The sequence below is a fragment of the Phaethon aethereus genome (genome assembly GCF_964289735.1).
Source record: "Phaethon aethereus genome assembly, chromosome: 1".
In the NCBI taxonomy this organism is placed as follows: domain Eukaryota; kingdom Metazoa; phylum Chordata; class Aves; order Phaethontiformes; family Phaethontidae; genus Phaethon; species Phaethon aethereus.
In genome coordinates, this window is record NC_138575.1 from 212,924,056 (window position 1) to 212,947,102 (window position 23,047).

Consider the following 23,047-nt stretch of genomic DNA (forward strand, 5'->3'; position numbering starts at 1 on the left):
TCTGCTCTTTCTGAATTAGATTAATTGCCTGTTGCTGTGCAGTGGTAACTTGGTGCGTATCTTCATTCTGCATCAGTGAAGTTGATTATCTCCTGGCCTGATCTCTATGTGCCACTTTCTCAGTGTGAGGGTAGGAAAATTCTTTGCCTCTCTTTACAGGATGGGAGCAATCCCACAAGTGGGAACAATAAGAAACAGGGCGTGAGAGACATAGGAAGCTGCTGCTGCATCCATATCAGTTCTAATGGTCCTCACATACAATTGCATTTTAAACACCACTTATTCCTGACAGCTTCGGAGGAAAGTGGAAGCTGAGCCCAGCAGCACAAGGGTGGAGGTAAGTTTTGGGTTTCAAGCTAACTGTCTATGAAATAGTGGCTTCCAGGACTGTACTTCATTCCTAATGGGCAATCAGCTGGGCTAAAACGTTTGTCCGTTCATGGGAATCTCAGTAAATGTCATGTTTCCCTCTGACTGGAAATATACCATTAAAAGGGATTTTGTCTCACCAAAAACACTTCCAGTCTGAACTGAGGGAGGAAAATCCACATATGAATAAGAATTAAACACAGCAGCAATAATTAAACACTTATAGCCTCAGTCGCTGAGGCGAGCAGCTCCGGTGCTGGCAGGATCTACAGCGGAGTGCTCCAGCGCGGTGCACAAGGTGGGGTTTCCAAACCAGCAGAACCTCCAGGGGAGCTGCCAGGAACCTGCGGCTCCCACCACAGTGGCTGAGGAGACCTGGGTGAACCCAGGAGCAAGGCTGCCAAGCCTCTACACATGTGTAAAAGTAGCCCTTAGCGAATGCTGGAGACCAGGAGCGTCAGGAACAGGGACGGCAAACAGGGCATGGAGCAGCAGCAAGGGCATGGGGTGGCAGTTTGCGTGGCAGTTCAGGTGGAAGGGCGCACAGGAAGGGTGCTGAAGCTCTGCCGGCTCGACCGCGGAGCAATGGTATCCACCCGGGAGAAAGCCACAGCCTCTCTAAGTTCTGCACCCACCACGACCGACACAGCTTTGCAGACAGAGCTCCGGTGGGAACATGCTGTGCCGCGCTCTTAGGCCCGTTCCGGATGGCAGCAGTGAGCGCGGCTGTGGGAGGTGTGCCCGGGCAGAGGAGCTCCTCCGCTTAGCGACAGAGCTCCAGGAGGAGGTGGGTAGGTTGAGGAGTATCAGGGTGTGCGAGAGAGAGAGGCTGCTGGGATGGCACCCTACCTCCCCTGAGACAGGCCCAACAGGCAGACAGGACGCATGATACGGAAGATTCTCTACCCTCTCTCTGCCTGGCTAAACGCAGTACTTAAGGGATGGCGACAAGTTCCTGCCCAGCGTAGCAGGCATATCTCCTCTGTGACTACCTCACCTTCCCAGGTGCCCTTGCATAACAGGTATGAGGTTCTTCAAGTGGAAGTGAACAATGACGAGGATGATGGTTCATCTAGCTTGGAGGTGTCGCTGAGCTTATTCAGCTTACGTCCTGCGTCAAAACTGCTTCTATAAAGAAAAAAAGAGATGACTCTGTCATAGGAGACTCCCTTCTGGAGGGAACAGAAGGCCCAATATGCAGAGCAGAGCCACTTCTTACGTAAATCTGCTGCCTCCCTGTCACCTAGGTAAAAGAGATTAAGAGAAAGCTTCCTAGCCTGGCACAGCCCTCAGATTATTATCCATTGTTGATTTTTCAGTTAGACAGTGATGAATTGCAACAAGAAGCCTGAGGGCAATCAAGACAGACTTCAGAGCCTTGGGACAACTGCTTAAGGGATCAGGAGCACAAGTTCTGTTTTCCTTCCAGTTGCAGGGACCAATGAGGGAAGAAAAATGAAGAGCCAGCAGATCAACACCTGGCCCCAAACCTGGTGTCACTGGCACAATTCTGGGGTTTTTGATCATGGGTTGGTTTACACCACACCAGGCCTACTGGCAACAGACAGGTACACCTGTCTCAAAGAGGGAAAACGATCTTTGCACAGGAGTTAGCCAGGCTCATTGAAAGAGCTTTAAAATAGATTTGAAGGGGAAAAGTAAGAAAACCAGGCTTGCTAGAGATAAGCCTGGAGATGGTATACCAATGTTTGAGGGACAGTGTGCTAGCAAGGTCCTTTAGTCTGTTGTCTCAGTGGAGGTAGAGGATGGAGATCCATGTGGCAGCAAAGACGCAAGTGTTATTGATGTATTAGAAACCACGGAAGCACATGAGAATGGTCATGTAGCAATTAGGCCAACCCCCCCAAAAAAGGTGGCGGGTTCAATAGCCCAACTGAAGTGCATCGACACCTATGCACACAGCATGGGCAGCAAACAGGAGGATGTGGAAGCCTTTTGGCAGCAGGAAAACTATGATATAATTGCCATCATGGAAACATGGTGGGATGACTTGCACAACTGGAGTGCTGCAATGGATGGCTATAAACACTTCAGAAGGGATAGGCAAGGAAGGAGAGGCAGTGGGGTAGCCCTAGATGTTAGGGTGTGTTTTGATTGTTTAGAGCTTAATGATGATGATGACAGGGTTGAGTGTTTATGGGTAAGGATCAGGGGGAAGGCTAACAAGACAGGTATCATGGTGAGAGTCTGTTACAGACCACCCAACCAGGATGAAGAGCCAGATGAAATATTCTATAAACAGATAGGAGAAGTCTCATGATCTCTAGCCCTTGTTCTCATGGGGGGCTTCGACTTACCAGATGACTGCTGGAAATACAATCCAGCAGAGAGGAAACGGGTTAGGAGGTTCCTGGAGTGTGTGGAAGAAAACTTCCTGACAGCTGGTGAGTGAACCAACAAGGGAAGGTGTCCCACTGGACCTGTTGTTTGTGAACAGAGAAGGACTTGTGGGTGATGTGATGGTTGGAGACCTTCTTGGGCATAGCAATCATGGATAGAGTTCTCAACTGCTAGAGAAGTAAGCAGGGGGGCCAGCAAAACCACTACATTGGACTTCTAGAGGGCAGACTTTGGCCTGTTGGGGAGCCTGGTTGAGAGAGTCCCTTGGGAGGCAGTCCTGAAGGGCAAAGGAGTCCAGGAAGGCTGGACATTCTTCAAGAAGGAAATCTTAAAGGCCCAGGAGCAGGCTGTCCCCATGGGCCAAAAGAAAAGCCAAGAAGGAAGAATACCGGCCTGGCTGAACAGAGGGCTTTGGCTGGAACTCAGGAAAAAAAGGACAGTTTATGACCTTTGGAAGAAGGGGCAGGCAACTCAGGAGGACTACAAGGGTGTTGTGAGGTTATGCGGGGAGAACATTAGAAAGGCCAAAGCCCACCTAGAACTTAATCTGGCTACTGCTGTAAAAGACAATAAAAAATATTTCTATAAATACATTAGCAACAAAAGGAGGGCTAAGGAGAGTCTCCATCCTTTTATTGGTTGTGGGGGGAAATGAGAGATGGGGAGCAGAAGGAAGCCCCCATAATTGAAGAGGAAATGGCTAGCAAACTGCTACACCACTCAGACACACATAAGTCTATAGGGCCGGATGGGATCCAAACAAGGGTACTGAGAGAGCTAGTGGAAGTGCTCACCGAGCCACTTTCAAACATATATCAGCAGTCCTGGCTAACTGGGGAGATCCCAGTTGCCTGCAAGTTAGCAAATGTGATGCCTGTCTACAAGAAGGTCAGGAAGGAGGTTCCCAGGAACTACAGGCCTATCAGCCTGACCTCAGTTCTGGGGAAGGTTATGGAGCAGATCATCTTGAGTGTCATCACACAGCACATACAGGACAACCAGATGATCAGGTCCAGTGAGCATGGGTTTATGAAAGGCAGGTTGTGTTTGACCAGCCTGATTTCCTTCTATGACAAGGTGACCTGCTTAATGGATGAGGGAAAATTGTTGTCTACCCGGAATTTAGTAAGGCCTTAGACATCGTTTCCCACAGCATTCTCCTGCAGAAATTGGCTGCTCATGACTTGGATGGGTGTACTCTTTGCTGGGTAAAAAACTTGTTGGATGCCTGGCCCAAGGAGTTGTAGTTAATGGAGTTAAATCCAGTTGGCAGATTGTCACAAGCGGTGTGCCCCACGGCTCAGTTTTGGGCCCTGTCTTGTTCAACATTTTTATCAATGATCTGGACAAGTGTTCCCTCATTGAGTTTGCAGACAACACCAAGTTGGGCGGGAGTGTTGATCTGCTTGAGGGTAGAGGGCTCTGCAGAGGGATCCGGACAGGCTGGATTGATGGGCAGAGGCCAATTGTATGAGGCTCAACAAAGCCAAGTGCTGGGTCCTGCACTTCAGTCACAACAACCCCATGTGACATTACAGGCTTGGGGAAGAGTGGCTGGAAAGCTGCCTGGCAGAAAACACCTGGGGGTGTCGGTCAACAGCTGGCTGAACATGAGCCAGCAGTGTGCCCAGGTGGCCAAGAAGGCAAACAGCATCCTGGCCTGTATCAGAAATAGCGTGGCCAACAGGAGTAGAGAAGTGATTGTATCCCTGTATTCAGCACTGGTGAAGCCGCACCTCGAATCCTGTGTTCAGTTTTGGGCCCCTCACTACAAGAAGGATGATGAGGTGCTGGAGCATGTCCAGAGAAGGCCAACGAAGCTGGTGAGGGGTCTGGAGCACAAGTCTTATGAGGAGCGGCTGAGGGAACTGGGGTTGTTCAGTCTGGAGAAGAGGAGGCTGAGGGGAGACCTTATCGCTCTCTACAACTACGTGAAAGCGGGTTGTAGTGAGGTGGGCGTCAGTCTCTTCTCCAAAGTAACCAGCAATAGGACGAGAGGAAATGGTCTCAAGTTACGCCAGGGGAGGTTTAGACTGGATATGAGGAAAAATTTCTTCACAGAAAGGGTTGTCAAGCATTGGAACAAGTTGCCCAGGGAAGTGGTTAAGTCACCATCCCTGGAAGTATTTAAAAGACGTGTAGATGTGGTACTTAGGGACATGGTTTAGTGGTAGACTTGGCAGTGTGAGGTTAATGGTTGGACTAGATTATCTTAAAGGTCTTTTCCAACCTCACCAATTTCTGTGATTCTAAGATTTACATCTTTCACAACCTTCCTCCCCCCACCCCACCAAAAAAGAGCTTTTAGTTAGTTTCACATTTTGTAGAATCAATTCCACTTAGGAATTCCTTTTTCTAAAGGTAACTTAACAGAAGAAATGAGAATTCTTGTTATACATCTTCAATTTGCAGTAATCACTGTGGTTACTGAACCCCAACAATAGTTTGCAAATCAGCCTATATGTGACACAGTGGTGAACTTGGAACTGGGAGGGAAGTGACACCTGGCTATTTATACTTAACAAGTTTTCTGCTCTTTCATCAATCTACCAAGAGAACTAGGAGTTTTAAAATACTGATCCAGAAAGACATCACGTAGAAGATGGTAGGTGAAGGAGGAGAGAGGAAAAATAAGTTGGGTAGATGACAGAAATGTGTCAAATCCTGAACTTAAGGCCAAGGTTTAGAACTGAGGTTATATCTCCATTTATTATAGTTACCTAACCCTCTTTTCTGCTTTTTTTAACCTCTTTCCTTCCTTATATTTAAGCACTGCTTTGGCATTTGGACACTGACCTTAGATTTAATGACCAAGCAGCTTAATGCTGAAGGCTCTGAGCAAATGTTGCAACTCCTTAATATGTTGTTTTGTTTGGGTTTTTTATTATTTGATTTTGTGGACACCCTTAGGTAGTTTTCTATTTAACTAACCAGCTCATGTTTCTGGCTGCTAATTAGTGAATTTATTTACACACTTTTCTGAAAGATAAATTGTATTTCAGTTGCACGGAAAGTAGAAGTATTTGAGCAGTGGAGTGAGAGCTGCTATTTTTAAAATGCTAGACGCCAAACCATTTGAAGTTACCTCAAAATCAATTCTTATATATTCTACTGTGATATCACAGAATCACAGAATCACAGAATGGTAGGGGTTGGAAGGGACATCTGAAGATCATCTGGTCCAACCCCCCTGCCAAGGCAGGATCATCCAGGGCAGGTTGCACAGGAACGCATCCAGTCAGGTTTTGAAGGTCTCCAGAGAAGGAGACTCCACAACCTCTCTGGGCAGCCTGTTCCAGTGCTCCGTCACCCTCACAGTAAAGAAGTTTTTCCTCATGTTGAGGTGGAACTTCCTGTGCTGCAGTTTATGCCCATTGCCCCTTGTCCTATCACTGGGCACTACTGAAAAGAGACTGGCTCCATCCTGCTGACAGTCACCCTTCAGATGTTTATAGACATTGATAAGGTCCCCTCTCAGCTGCCTTTTCTCCAGACTAAACAGCCCCAGGTCTCTCAGCCTTTCCTCGTATGAGAGATGTTCCAGTCCCTTAATCATCCTCGTAGCCCTCCGTTGGACTCTCTCCAAAAGTTCCCTGTCTCTCTTGAACTGGGCAGCCCAGAACTAGACACAATACTCCAGATGAGGCCTCACCAGCGCAGAGTGGAGGGGGAGGACAACCTCTCTCAACCTGCTGGTCACACTCTTCTTAATGCACCCCAGAATACCATTGGCCCTGTTGGCCACCAGGGCACATTGCTGTCCCATGGATAACTTATTGTCTACCAGGACTCCAAAGTCCTTCTCCATGGAGCTGCTTTCCAGCAGGGCAATCCCTAACCTGTACTGGTGCATGGGGTTGTTCCTCCCCAGGTGCAGAACTCTACACTTGTCCTTGTTAAATTTCATGAGGTTCCCCTCCGCCCAACTCTCCAGTCTGTCCAGATCCCATTGAATGGCAGCACAGCCTCCTGGTGTATCAGCCACTCCTCCCAGTTTTGTATCATCAGCAAACTTGCTGAGGGTACATTCCAACCCCTCATCTAGGTCATTGATGAAGTTGTTGAACAAAACCGGACCCAGTATTGATCCCTGGGGAACACCACTAGCTACAGGCTTCCAACTGGACTCTGCGCCGCTGACCACAACCCTTTGAGCTCTGTTGCTTAGCCAGTTCTCGATCCATCTCACAGTCCACTCATCCAACCCATACTTCCTGAGCTTCACTATGACGATGTTATGGGAGACAGTGTCAAAAGCCTTACTGAAGTCAAGGTAAACCACACCCACTGCTCTCCCTTCATCTACCCAGCTAGTCACTCCATCATAGAAGGCTATCAGGTTGGTCAAGCGCGATCTCCCCTTGGTGAATCCATGCTGACTACTCCTGATAACTTTCTTTTCATCCATGGGCCTAGTGATGGCCTCCAGAAGGAGCTGTTCCATCACCTTCCCAGGGTTGGAGGTGAGGCCAACCAGTCTATAATTACCCGGGTCTTCCTTCTTACCCTTTTTGAAGACTGGGGTGACATTGGCTTTCCTCCAGTCCTCAGGCATCTCTCCCATTCTCCATGATTTTTCAGAAATGATGGAGAGAGGTGTTGCAACAACATCAGCCAGCTCCCTCAGCACTTGCGGGTCACTGTAGACAACTGTAGACACTGTAGACAACTGGCAGGTTATATTTCTGTATGTGTATGAATATCTCAATTTTCTTGACAGAAAATGTTTTGACTTCCACTGTCTATTTGTCCATGACTAGCTCCTTTTCGAAGATAGTAATTGTTATGTGGGCACAGTTAATGCCACTGCTTTTGAAAACTCCACTGTGACTATTAATATTATTATTAAAGGGAACATGAATTGTAAATATGAGTGCTTTAGATTCCATAACCTAAGCTGCTATAGTTAGATTTGGATATCTTTTCATTCAAGTGAGAATTCTAAATATAGGATCCCTCAATTTGCTTTGCTAATTTCCATGTGCTTTGACCACCTCCTGAAGGACACAGCACATCATTTCAAGATCCATGTAGTATTACTTCATCACTTAAAATTTTTTTCTCACATTGACTTATTGCGAAAATATGACTAGCTTAATAGAATGAGTTTTAATGAGTTTAACTCAATTTAACACAGACATGCCTGTGGACAACATTTCTGCATCTATATTTCTCTTGAAATCAAAAAGAAACACGAGTTCTACTTAGCCATCTGTTAAAATTTGTTTAATTTATATTGAACAAGCTGGTTTGCATTAAAATCATAAAGGATAGGAAAAAGTAATGAAGACCTCCAAAAGCCCAGTTAAAATATACGTACTAAAATTCACCTGGTGTTAACGGTCACAGCTTTATTATAATGTATGCAAATAGCATTCAATCTATGCATAATGAGGCATTTATGTGATCAGTTACTTCTTGGTCAGAGACCATCTTTTTGGTCAGGTTGCACAGTGCCTTGCACAATGAATTCATCTTCATTACAAAAAAGCCAGTGTTGTCCAAATAACAGTGTTGCCCATCTCCACAGGGACATCTTTAAGTCATTAAAACACAGAAACATAAAAGCAAGCAAAAAATATATAACAAAAATAAAGCCACAAATTTCCTCTTCCTTCTTACTTATCATGGATAATATTATAATATAATATCCATTATCATGGATAATATTATACTTATTATTTTCTTCAATATATTACATTGATCAGAGGCTAAGATACATTGCTCTTACGCTGGCATCAATACAACTGCAGGTTTACTTTCAGAGATTGCCAGTGCCCATTTCTATACTCTCTATCATCTCTGCTAGTATGATATGGACCTTTCATTGGACCATAAATAAAAAATTCCATAACTTAAAAGTTCTCAGGTTAGAAACTCCAAACTTTATCCCATAATGCGTAGCACGTTTGTGAAGAATGTTTGAGGCATCTGTACAGCTGTTTCATTACTGAGTTTCAAATTCTTCCTTATTTTTTTCTTTGTTGTACAACCTACAAAATACCTCCAAAGAGGGCAAGAATTAGTCCTCAGGTACACCAAGCCTTATCGTTTACAACAGTGGTCTTGTCATTTCCTCCTCCTGACTTCCTTCTTTTATCTCCTTCCTTATCTATTCCAATCTTTGTTTGCACATGCTTTTGGACGGGGATTTTGTTATGTGTTTGCACAGCACTTGCAAAAATAAGGTTCAGGTCTGCGGCTATGAGTATTTGAATGGGATTCATCTAACCAAGTACATATTCCTACAGTGGAGAAGCAGTTGCTTGGGCCTCACTTACACTTACTACAAATAAACTCTTTTGGGGTTTATGAGCCAAGAATGTATCCTTTGTAGTCAATTAAAGTTGCAGTTAACGATGATATTTAGTGCAGATACTCACTTGAAATGAACTATGAGTTCTAGGGTCAACCAGTGCAGTTTCCACTATCATAGAAGGTCTCTCTTACACTTGGCTTTTCCATTTCGGATTTCTATAGGGGTTATTACCCTTTAGTATCCACCAGATTCAACTACGTGACTGATTCTAATGACAACCGGTTATCTTAAAAATGCTTTATGCCAGACTATTTTCTCTCAAAAAATACATTTTTTCATATAACCCAAATAAAATAATAAAATTACCTAAGCCTCTAAAAATTACAAGTATGAGACTGGACTACTCATCTAAGGGTCTGAGACCCTCAGTGGGTTTGGATGTAAGAGACATTAAGAAATTTCAGACAAATGTACTGTCCAGTAGAGCCATTCCTGACATTCACTAGTAATTGAAGTAAGAGAATCCACCTTCTTAACTTCAGAGACTAAGATGAGTTAGGATGAGTTGTGGATGCTTTGGTGTCTTTCTAAATTCAATGAAAAGATTGTTTATCAAGAAATAGGAAATTCCCTAGGATACCTGAGATCTTCATGGCTGCAGGGACCTCTAAAGATGCATAGCATCTTCCACTGACCAAGGGATTAGCCCCTAAATTAGACAATTCTGTTCAGTACCTGAACCAGGGCAGGATAAATCTGGTCAAGGGTGCAAGCATCATACGTGGCTTAAAACTATTTTTTCTTTAATTCAGCAAATTCAGACCTGACATATGGAAGTGTAACGGGAATCTTATTTCCCTTTACAAAGTACACTTATTTCTGGGATGTTCAGTATCATGTTCTTCAGAAGATTCTCCCTTCCTTATTGCTTCCCAATTCTGTTAATTTTTTATTATTATTATTATTATTATATTAATAATAATAATGCATTTTTACTATTAACAGATATTTTGGTAATAACATCCATACCAGATGCTGCTTTATCTTCTTCCTGCTTTCTTGGGCTTCTCCTTTGTGCGCTAGCACCTTCTATAGATTGCAGATATACACTTCTATAGCCTGAATGTTCAGCCTGAATCCCTTAAAAATTGCACTTCTCACTGGAATTAACATCAGTTTGACAAGCAATTCTTTCCAGCTGTCCTGGTTTCGGCTGGGATAGAAATAATTTTCTTCCTAGTAGCTGGTATAGTGCTGTGTTTGGGTCAGCTGTCCTGGCTGTGTCCCCTCCCAGCTCCCCGTGCACCCCCAGCCTCCTTGCTAGCAGGGCAGAGCATGAGGAGCTGGACCGTCCTTGACTGCTCAGCAACAACTGAAACCATCAGTGTGTTATCAACATTATTTTCATCCCAAATCCAAAACATAGCACTATACCAGCTGCTAGGAAGAAAATTATCTCTATCCCAGCCGAAACCAGGACACAAATCCAGAGAAACAGATACTTCCTAAACACGTTAAATTTGCCTCTTAAGGCTTTTTCGCATGTTTCTCTCCTTGGTACTCAGCATTGCAGTAAGGCTGATACCTTTTTATGGACAAAATGACCTGCCAGGGTGTCTTTCCCCTGTGAGGTTCAGTTGCTCCTGGAATGCTGTCCTTTCAGATTTCATCCAAACCAGAGCGGCATTAATAATTTCAGTCTCAAAAGGAAACGAGTGGGATTTTCCAATGCCACTTCTCAAAACAGAAACAACTTAATCCTTGCTTTTTTTTCTTCTCTCATTATACCCACTGGAACAGAGAAGAAGGGGCCATTTACAAGGGACCCAGTTATAGAATATAGGCTCATTTTCAGTGCCAATATTGTACCATGCTGAAGGGAGTAGCAGCATCTACTATGTAGAGATCCAGGAGTCCATGTTTTATATCCTGGCTTGCCAGTAACTTTTAATCAATTTGTTTCATCACCTAATACAAACGCTTCATTACTTTCCCCCCCTCCCACATTATTTTTTTGAAAGCAACTGTGTCAGGAAAGAACTATCTTTGTAGCACCGATTTGGCAGGGCTCTGATCTCACTGGTTGCTAGCGTAACACAAATAAAACTATGTGAGCAGACTGTAAGTGCCTCCATCTCAATACACGTCATTCAGAAATGTTGTAACTTATTCCAAAAGCGATTGTGGGGACTTAAATTCCTCATACAATGAAACATTCAAGTGATGGTTTCATCCTCTGGAAGAGTTTGAAGCTGGTGTTTTGTTTCTCATTAGCAGCAGACAGATTACATTTATTTTAGAACCTGGATTTCTGCCATTCCATTACTCTGCGTCTCTCTCTGGATCTGGCTCCAGAATTTTTTGTAAGGTCCAAGTACCTGCTGTTATGTTTATAGATACTAACAAAATTTGGAGTATACACAGTGATAAACACCAGGTGAAAATTCAACCAAATCACATGTCCTTAGGGATTCTTTATTATGAAATGTAATATCCCTCCAGCTAAATTAACCAGACAAAGCACACTCCTTCAGTTCAGTTTCAATTGTATTTGAGATAGGAATTGTGGAAAGATTGGTTTGTTAACATGTGGATATCTGTCGTGGTTTAGCCCCAGCCGGCAACTAAGCACCACGCAGCCGCTCACTCACTCCCCCTCCCGCAGTGGGACGGGGGAGAGAATTAGGAAAAAAAAAACCCTTATAGGTTGAGATAAACACGGTTTAATAGGACAGAAAGAAAGAAGGAGACAACAATGATAATATCAACAAAGGAATGTACAAGAACAAGTGATGCCCAATACAGCGATTGCTCACCACCCGGTGATCGACAGCCCGTCCCCGAGCAGCGATTCCCGCCCCCCGGCCAACTCCAGTTTATGTACTGGGCATGACGTCGGATGGTAGGGAATATCCCTTTGGCCAGCCTGGGTCACGGTCCCGGCTGTGTCCCCTCCCAGCTCCCCGTGCACCCCCAGCCTGCTCGCTGGCAGCCCAGCACGAGAAGCTGGTCTGTCCTTGACTGCTCAGCAACAACCCAAAACATCAGCACATTATCAACGGTTTCTCATCCCAAATCCAAAACACAGCCTCACACTGGCTTCTGTGAAGAAAACCAGCTCTATCCTGGCTGAAACCAGTACAGTATCGCACCAACTCAGAATTGAAATGAGCACAAAGTAAAGCAACCTAACTGGGAAAAGTTATCCGACCACAGAGGGATGGTGTGGGTGAACAGCACATAACTTTGGGAAGTTAGCAGTCTTCGCTCATTGCTGGCCATGGAATCAGGTTAGAAAGCTATAACTGCAGCTCCTATTGCCAGCTACTGGCATGTTGCACCCTGGAAAGCACACACATTCCCATTTCATAGAGCCTGCAACAAGAAATCCCTACTCCAGTACTATTAAGCAATGCTCTGCTGCTCCTGGTCATGGCAATGTGCCTTGCTAGGAGAGCAGGAAAGACAATCTGCAATTTAATCTGCCCACTGTGTAATTTCACACTTTTTTCCATACCTAAGTACAACAGCTAAAGACCTAGTGATAAATCACTATAGATTCATATGCTAACCAATGTGTGGTGCCATTGAAACTCAAGCAGCATATGTTGTCAGCTCATTTTGCCCAAAATTATTTTTTTTAAATCTCTCAATGGAGATTATTCTGAAAGAGGCAGAATAGTCAGGATATCCAAATTAATTGTGAATTTGGATTGTTCATTTTGAAATTACCTCCTTCCACTTGCCTTTGTTTTACTGTTTGAGGTTATCATGTATTGCAATAAAAGGTAACTTTCAGAGTCCCTAACAAAACAAAAAAACATTCATTTCTGTTGACATGAAACATTTCAAAACAGAAGGAAAAAAGTCCTTTTCCTTGGAGAACTTTCAAATGTGTTCCAATTTGGAGGAAAGTCAAGCATCAAAATCCTAAAATCCTTGGAAAAACCATTGTTTGCCATTGCTGTGCTGCTACTCGGGATTACATTCCCTCAGACAGCACGGGCTCAACAACTAGAAATAGTGTCTGGGTCTGAGAGATCTGGCACTGGCTATGCCATTGATTTGCGTGGTGAGTGAGACTAGTCATTTGCCCTCTTTCTATTTCACGTTCCTTATCTACAGAAAAGGAATAAATGATACTGACCTTCTTTGTTAAATGTTTTGTGATGTGTAGAGGAGAAGGGCAAGGCATTCATCTGCTCTCAGGCTCTCCAGAGATTCTGCAGCTCAAATGGAATGCAGTCAAAGGGCCCCAGACAGGAGCAATGTTTGCCAAAGGAGAGCATGCTCTCTGGAAAACAGAAACTGTAGGGATGAAAATAATCAGAGCACGTCAAAAAAGAGGTAGATGGTCCCAGGCAGAAAAGATTTCAAGATATCCACAGATATTTTAAAAGTTTCAGAGAGGATTTTCAAAGGCCTCCTAGGCAATCTAATTACTAACTGATAATGTAAGGTGAATATCATAGGAATAACAAACCAGAAAAAACAGGTGTCTGAAACACCTGTACCAGGATAAGAGTGTTACAGCCTGGGACCCTTTCTCTGGAGTACAGGGAGAGAATCTTCGACCCAGAAAACCTCCGATCCTTCTTCTTCTCCCATGATACTAGACTGCTAGTCTCTTCTAACACTGCATTTTATGCAGGTTGTGCTAGCTGAGGGGTTGCATATCAAACCTCTTATAGAGACCATCAAATTGTCCTGCATGCTAAGGTTTTCTCCCTGCTCAGACTGAAAAGACTAATGAGCACAGCATCTGAAAAAAATGCTAATGATAAAAGTAACAGTAATAGTAGTAATAATAGTAATAGTTTGATCCCAGTGAGATGAATATTAAATATTAATAAAGGATTAAGTGTTATTTTCATGCAATAGAGGAAAAATTGAGTCATCCCTTGCAGATACACTCCCTATACCTACATCTATCTACAGACATGCACGAAGTAACACCTTCTGTAGAGAAAGTAACTAGTTTGGGACTCTTCAACAATAGGGTAAAGAGGGTTTAGGGCTGCTTCTTACAATATGAGAACTGGAAATGTCCCCGAAAAATTGAAGCAACAGGCTAAAAACAAGCAAGAAGAAGCTCCCCTCCCTGCCCACACCCAGCCACAAAATTAAATATGAAACTCATTACCACAGGATGCTATGGAGATAAGAGATATAAATAGGCTTTAAAAAGCACATGGATCTTTCTGAAGGATGAGTCCAACAGGGACCATTAAAGAAGACTGTCCAGAAGTAAGCTCCATTTCAGGAAGTCAGAAAACCTCCAATAATTTCATTCTTCATTTTTAAAGTAATTTCTTAGTCATTCATTACTGTCTGTTCCACATCAGGCTGTTTGCACCTGAAGTCTGATCCATTACCTGAGCTGCCACTCAAATCTAAAGTGCATAGCAGTTTGGATTATTTTTTATTTTAACAGGAAAAAGACTTCATGAAGCAGTATGATCAACAAAAGAGAAAATCAGTCTGAAGAACACCCAGGAGTTGCTCATGATAGACACTGGCACAGTATGTTATGTCTGTGCAATACCTATGAATAGCTTCTTTATTTTTATAGCCACAGTAAGGTACAGTATGTGTCACCTCTGAAATTTAATGAACCCTACATTCCAGGAAATGAAAGTAAAAAGGTGGACCTTAAAAATGTGTCTTTAAAGGACAGGAGGGTAGGAGGGTAGGAGGGCTCTGCAGAGGGATCTGGACAGGCTGGATCGATGGGCAGAGGCCAACTGTATGAGGTTTAATAAGGCCAAGTGCAGGGTCCTGCACTTCGGCCACAACAACCCCATGCAACACTACAGGCTTGGGGAGGAGTGGCTGGAGAGCTGCCCGGCGGAAAGGGACCTGGGGGTGCTGGTTGACAGCCGGCTGAACATGAGCCGGCAGTGTGGTCAGGTGGCCAAGAAGGCCAACAGCGTCCTGGCCTGTATCAGCACTAGTGTGGCCAGCAGGAGTAGGGAAGTGATTGTGCCCCTGTACCCGGCACTGGTGAGGCCACAGCTTGAATCCTGTGTTCAGTTTTGGGCCCCTCACTACAAGAAGGATGTTGAGGTGCTGGAGCGTGTCCAGAGAAGGGCAACGAAGCTGGTGAGGGGTCTGGAGCACAAGTCTTATGAGGAGCGGCTGAGGGAACTGGGGTTGTTTAGCCTGGAGAAGAGGAGGCTGAGGGGAGACCTTATCGCTCTCTACAACTACCTGAAAGCGGGTTGTGGCGACGAGGGTGTTGGCCTCTTCTCCCACGTAACTAGTGATAGGACAAGAGGAAATGGCTTCAAGTTGCGCCAGGGGAGGTTTAGATTGGATATTAGGAAAAATTTCTTCACTGAGAGGGTGGTCAGGCATTGGAACAGGCTGCCCAGGGAGGTGGTGGAGTCGCCATCTCTGGAAGTGTTCAAAAAACGTGTGGATGTGGCACTTCAGGACATGGTTTAGGGGACATGGTGGCACTGGATTAATGGTTGGACTTGATGATCTTGAAGGTCCTTTCCAACCTAGTGATTCTGTGATTCTGTGTGAATATTTTTAACGTATTCATAAAACCTTCTATGCCTTTATCATATTTCATGTGTTTCTTCTATTAAAATCAGCCAATCAGCTCTTTTGCCAGACAGATATGGAATGCATGCATGATGTTTCAACAGTGCAGGGACAGATTTAGTAACACATGATTTTGTCTATGGACTTCCTCCATCCTCCACACTCAATCTTCACTTTAGGACTTCTAGAGTTACAGGTGATTTATGCTAACCTAGACACTGCAAGAACTTAGAGTTAAAAGAGTGGACAAGATTATCAGTAATTCATCAATTACTGAGGAATTGATTCACATCATTTGCAATTATTTAACCACGAGCTATTTAGCTGTAGTTTTTCATAATCAAATTTGCTCTTTTGATCCACATCCTCTCCTGATGAACTTCTGGCTTCTCAGCCACGGTCCAATGTCAGAGCCCAGCTGCCACACAAGGAGCAACAAGTCACCTGGGTTTCAAGGCTAGCACTGGATCAGCAAAACCAGTAAACCAGCCCTTGGAAATGCTTCCTCTGGAACAGGACATTTTTTCCCCCATCACTGCCTCTTTCATATGATATCAATTTCATGAATGCCAGAGATGCAGAATGCCAGACGATGCCAGAGATGCTGATGTGAATATACCTGCTGAGGAAAGATGCCCAAATATAAAAAGAACAATGAATTAAGCTATTCTCTTTTTTTTTTATTCCACAAAGTACAGGTGGAACAAACTGGATTTTTCTTTAGTACTTTAAAAAATGTAAGTGTTTTAGAGCTCATCTAAACTTGCAGTTTTGCTTAAAGATCTGTCATCTCTCACTAGAAGGACAGTTTCTGTGCTTTTTTTACCTCTTAAATTCAGACAAAGAAATTGAAAACTACTCACAGAATTGTCCATGAATGATGACCAATTCTGAAAGCTTTGCAGGTCAGAGATATTTAAGTGTGTTCAGGAGCACTTCTGTGAACTGCTTCCACAGAATTCTCCTTGGAACCAATGACAGGTTAATGAGCTATTTTTCTTAAAAAGGATATTCCTTTTAATATTCTGCAATATTTGCAGAAAGTTGAACTTTTTGTATACTCTTCCAAATCAAGCATGACAAATTGTTAGTTGAAGAGATCCTGTATCTAGAAAACTAAAAGAAAATTATCCACAACTACTATTTCCACGGGCTGAGCACTCTCTAAGTATGCACATCATCTTGCACCAGTTGGGGTATGTTATTACTTTGGTATAGTCTGACTGCTATCAAGGAGACAAAGTCAATCACACTCACTCTTTATTCCCAGATGTAAAGTAGAGGTGATTTCTGCACAGCAATACAGGTACCTCAAAGCTCCCTTTCAAGGTGCTGTATTCCACAGTGGTTGTTTTGAGGCTGTCTGGTCTGACAATTTGTTAGTTACAATCAGGAATATTGCGGCGTTAATGTTTCACAGAGATCAAGGGTATTGCCTGAAGCAAAGCCATATATGCAGTGAACTCTTAAAGAAAGCTTTCTTTGATAAAAGGTAAAAAAGGGATGAAGTGCACTATTCAAGGACATTCTGAAGGAAATGATGATGCTAAAGAGAGAGACTGTGGCTCTTGGCCATAGGACCACACTTTTTCCTTAGGGTCACAGGTTTCCCAGTGCTCTCAAGTGAGGGACTTCTGCATGACGGAGCAAAGCATTCCTAGTGTGGATAGTGCTATGATGATAAAACTATTTTGTTGTAATAGCACAGTAAACCAGGAAAATATAATCTCTCCTTCTATAAACATAATTCTGCTGTTATCATTAAGGTTGTTTCTTCTGGCCCACCTGTCTCTACATTCAACCCTTCTCAAGCCTTCAGTGACAACACCAAAGAAAGCAATCCTGTACTCATGGATCTCAGTCTCTTTACCTCAACAAAGAGAAGGTGGTGATGAAGTTTTGTCTATTAGACTCTACATAGGGAAGTGTGACAACAGGGAGGTCTTTAGCATAGCAGAAATAAATATATACTTCATACGTAAAAAGTGTAAACAAAACAGATTTAGACTAGAAATACATTGCAGAAAAAGTGATTTCCAATACTATTTACCTGGAGAAAAACTTCTTGCATGCTAGGGACTTTCTTAACCAGGACTGGATGCTATTTTACAATGTACACTAACATGTGTACATTGAGTAGGGAAGTGATTGTGCCACTGTACTCAGCACTGATGAGGCCACACCTCGAATCTTGTGTTCAGTTCAAGAAGGATTTTGAGGTGCTGGAGCGTGTCCAAAGAAAGGCAATGAAGCTGGTGAGGGGTCTGGAGCACAAGTCTTCTGAGGAGCGGCTGAGGGAACTGGGGTTGTTCAGTCTGGAAAAGAGGAGGCTGAGGGGAGACCTTATCGCTCTCTACAACTACCTGGAAGGGTTGGTCTCTTCTCCCAAGTAACTATCAATAGGATGAGAAGAAATGGCCTCAAGTAGCACCAGGGGCGGTTTAGACTAGTTATTCGGAAAAATTTCTTCACTGAGAGAGTGGTCAGGCATTGGAACAGGCTTCCCAGGGAGGTGGTGGGGTCACCATCGCTAGAAGTATTCAAAAAACGTGTGGACATGGCACTTCAAGACATGGTTTAGTGGGCATGGTGCTGTTGGGTTGACAGTTGGACTTGATCTTCAAAGTCTTTCCAACCTTAATGATTTTGTGATTCTGTGATTTCAGATAGTCATTAATTCAGGGATAAACTATGTGTGTGTCATACAAAATGTCATATTAGGTTATTACAGACTGGCTTTAAAATGTAGGAACTACTGGAAATTATAAGGGTTTACTCCAAGAGATAGTGGCCTAGGAAGAAACGGGGTCAATGCCTCTACTTTGGGAGCTAAGCATATGCAGCAGAACACTTCAATGGTGCCTTATTACAAATCCAGGGGGAAGAATTTAAACCTGTCTCTAGGCACTGGCTGAAGTGAGCATCCATTTCACTGTGAATAAACCCAGAATTGCATGGGCATGGTGCTGCCCACACTGTGGGTCTGCCTGCTTTGGCTGTGAAGAGATGCTCAGCTGAGATGCCTGCAAGAGGAAGAGGTTCTCTTAACACTTCTTAACACTTCTTTTATGTTGTCCTTATCACTACTACGAAGAGGGTGGACCCAGGGAGATATACTTTCTTCAGCTGCCTGTATCCCTCGGTGTCCATGTCTGGCACTCCTGTGACACCCCAGTGCTTTCAGAAAGAGAATGACCTTTGAATTGAAAGTTCCCATTTATGGTAAAGTTCCCATAAATAAAATTTGATCAAATCTATTCTGATGTAGTGTAAATACTATTATGTATGAACATCTATGTTTTAATGAATACCTTCCTAACATGTATTATCTAAATAATTATACTGCTCTATATTATGCTGCAATATAATTATAGATCCATTGCAGCAGGAAATCTGATTTGAGGGGGAAAGAAGAGATTGGAGTTGAATAAATTATAGATTAAAAGGGAAGTAACAAATGGACTGCGCTGGCTCAGAGAGCATGGGAATTTGAATTTTTATAAGGATTTATTATGTTTACTGTATCTGCATTAGTAAAAACTGCAACTGCCTAAGCAAAACTTTTTTCAGCTGACATAGCACACAGCACTTACTTTTCTCTTTTTGCTAAAGAAAGGAGAGAGGTTTTATGAATTAGTGTCCTGCAATACTAAGTTTTATATTATCTAGAAACTAAGGTAGTAAAAAAAATCATATCATGTTAACCTTGGAATGCAATAGGGAATGTCGTGGATTTGTAAAAATTTAATGCCCTCCAGTGTCTGGTTAAGTGGTCAGTGCTGATGAGTGGGAGTTTGCCTCTGTCTTGTAGTATGTTTTCATTGCTTTTTCTCTGGAGGGATCCCTGAAGTTTGGGCTGCATTTCCAAAGCAGTAAGGCCATACAACCGGTCTGCTGGTGAGAAGATGAGCCGATTTGGACTGAAGTGTTTTTGGCAGACTTGAAGTTCAGCTAAATACTGAGCACTGCTCACATATCAAAGAGGTTTTTTTCACCATGCTGTGCATCTTGCAACCAAGTTATTTCAGTCTGGGAGACAAAAAAATCCAAAGCATTTATGCCTGGTAGTTGGCATGTGCTGTATTTCTCCCTCATACCTAGAGTTTTTCAGGTGTATATGGTATCTTGTCTAAACAAAGTTGGTGTCATAAGTTGCAGCTGTATGATAAGTACACAAGATAATAATGTCCTTGCTACACAAAGAGTTACAGTTTCACTTCCCTACTGCATTCCAGAAAAACAAAGGATAATAATTCATCATTAAAAGAAAACTACATTAAAATACATTTTAATGCAAACTCCTACTTCAGTCAGTGACAGTTTTGTATGAAAACCTGAAGTGGTCTGAATGAACCCAAAAATTTCCCATTCTTTTTATCTTGCCTGTTTTAGATCAAAGCAAATATGCAAAGCAAACACAAGCTCTCTGTATAGAGTAAATAAGACAGTTTCATAAGCATGGGTTTTGAAGAAAGTCATGCAGATGTTTTACTCTTTTAAACTGTTTTGCTGGTATGTAAAGCCAAGTTAACTGTAGCTGAGGTCATTGTTTTGGATACCCAGGTGTTTACCATTTTCCTCTGAGTTCCTCCCTGTGCTTGCATAAAATATTGTCCTGTCTTCTCTCTGACCATAACAATCCTGACAATGAAAGATAATGCAGTAAAAGTCCACACTGTACGTGTTTGTGTGTGTATGTGTGTCTGTGTGCAGTGCTTGCAAATCCTATGGGATAAAAGCTGCCATATAAATGTAAATGTAAGTCATGGTCTTCTTTGAACTGATGACCCTTTGCCGCTGTCTTTTTTGACAGGATAAGCAGCATGAATAACAATTGCTAGAATGAAATGGCACGATAAATCCTGCTCCTTGCTAATTTTTTCTTAAATTTAGGCTCTCTTCACATATTTAAGGACTTATTGTTAAATTCTGTCTTCAAAGTGAAAAATAAATAAAAGATAAAGTTTAGGCTAGAATAGACTTTCAAAAGCAGCTCTGAACTTGTGGCTTTGATTTGCAGTTTAAGAAATGAAATATATACTTCTAAGTGTAACTCTCACTAAAAGATAAGAAAATTGTGCCACTTTTTATTTCTTAGGCGTATTGTTTTTTCTAGCTTTTTTTCCTGCTGGCTGTTTTCTATATGCAAAAAGTCCATTATCCACAAAAAAGTTCTACTGTTTTCTTTGGAACTTTGTGCAGTCATAAAAATTGCCACAAATACTGTGTTTTGTCAGCGTCTGGTCTCATATTTCCATCCCAGTGCTTTACATGATATATGTAAGCCTGGTCTTGCCTATCTGTGAAATTTCATAGCATTTTATTCAAATGTTAAATAAATTATGAAGTCTAACAACTCTGTATGCAAAGAATTTCTGTTACTGTGCTCTCTTCTTTACTAAGAAAAAGAGACAAGGTAGTAGTTCATGCACGTTTACTGATTACTGCTTTTAAACTTCCATTTTTACTGACGTAAATAGCAATTACATTAAGTTTTAACTTATTCGGATTTTTGGACATCATCAAGCCTCACAGATGTAAGTGTAACATTAAAGCAACTGGAAAGAACTGGCGCTGCTAAAACTTGCACTAGCACTTTTATAGTTTGCAAGTTTGGAGGTTTTGTTAAGGTCAAGTTAAAAAGGAAGGTGCCTTTAGTCTGCTCAGTAGTAGGTCAAATTGTCAAATAAAGTTGGTGCTGCTTCTTTTTTATTTTGTGAGCTGGTTCACTGTATTTTTTCCTGACTCCCTTCTTTTTGGCCCATGGCTTACTGGACCTGAACCAGCAACTCCCACTGGTTGAGAACAGAGAGTTCCCTATACTCATCAGCAGTGTGGAAATTTGCCATCTCCATTGTGTGCCACTAGCTTGGCAAGCCGGTTTGATGACACAAGCTATTCCGAGCATAATCCATCTCATTGTCTTTCCCCAAAGGGAAAAATCACTTTTATTAGATGCCACTGGGATCTCAGGACTTCTTACTTTTTTTCTTTTTTTTTCCTTGCCGACTAAACTAACAGTGCCAAGAATTAAAGTGTTTCTCAGGAAAGTGATTTCACTATGGTTATGCATGGAAGCCAATATCCATGTTTAGCTTTTGACCCTTTCATTCAAACTTTGGATTTTAATAATTACAGTCCTTAGTGCTTAGAAGGGACTGTGACTCCTATCAAAGAACAAATATTATTGCATAGTACAATTAATATCTAATGAATCAAGTTTCATAAGAGAACTCCTGTTTTTTCCATCTTTCTACACTTTATTCTTTCCATTTTTCTACACTCTATTCTTAAAAAGCAAATGGAGTGGATCTAACACCCATTTACTGCAACCTAGCAAAAAGAATGAGAAGAAGTCAGGCCAGCCTAAAAAAAGTTTAACAGAAACACCAGGTTTGAGATCCATTGCAACATAAGGGTCACTGTATTGTTTCAGGGACACCTTGCATGTTGTTCAGCATCTTTTCTCCAACATCCAGTAAAGTTAAGGAATGCTCAGGAAACCTTTGCTAAAAACACAGGGTTTAACTCAGGAGTCATTGCACTGTCTAAAAGAGATTGAATTATGCCGTGAAGCAGATGATATATTCCCTTTTAACATGTTGTAAAATTCTGGTGCTGACGTAAGAACATGCAGAATAGGTCCTGTCTCCAGGCAGTAGAAGTGTGCAGCTCAGAGAAGGGTAGAAGAATAGACCAAGTCCATAATGATGCCTACCCAGGGCTGTTGTCCCAAATTCCATATTTTCTGTAGCTTAGACTTTCATCTGTCTGCACATTATTGCCACTCATCTTTCCGTATGTGTGCATCTGCCTTGTTTTTGGTGTCTCAGATCAATTAGAATTACTTTCTCTCTGGTGTTATCAGTTTTCTTTAAAGAAAGCTAAGGCAAGAATTTTAAATTCCTTCTGTGAACTTTCTTGCCAATTGGCTTTTATGGGTTTATTTCAATTGAATTATTCTTGGAAGCCATGGACAGGATCCATGTCACCACAATGCTGATGTCTACATCTAAGCCAGCCAGTGATGGGCACCTTCAGGGAGCAATTCAACTCATCTGTCAGTTTTAGACATTAACTTAAGGTTAAGATTACTCACATCCTAACACGCTCATTTCCCTCTTTGGGTTCTGAAGCAAACCCAAGATATACAGATTGTACATGTATATACATATGTATATATATACACATACACACATATATATACACATATCTATGTAATTATATAGATAAACGGGAAACCAAAGATCAAATAAGTCACCGAGGCGAAGGGCTACGGAGCGAAGGATCGCGCCGGGGGACCCTTCCCAACGCGGCCAAACCGCGAAGGCGGCAGCACAGGGAGCGAGAGAGTGCCCCAGCTTCCCCCCCCGACCCCCGGCCGGCGGAGCGGGCTCCTGACGAGCGGCAGCTCTGACTCAGCGTGGGCGGGGCCCAGGGCGGTGGCGGCCAAAGCCCCTCGCCTACAAGAGCAGCCCCCGGGAGCGCGAGCGACCCGGAGCGCGG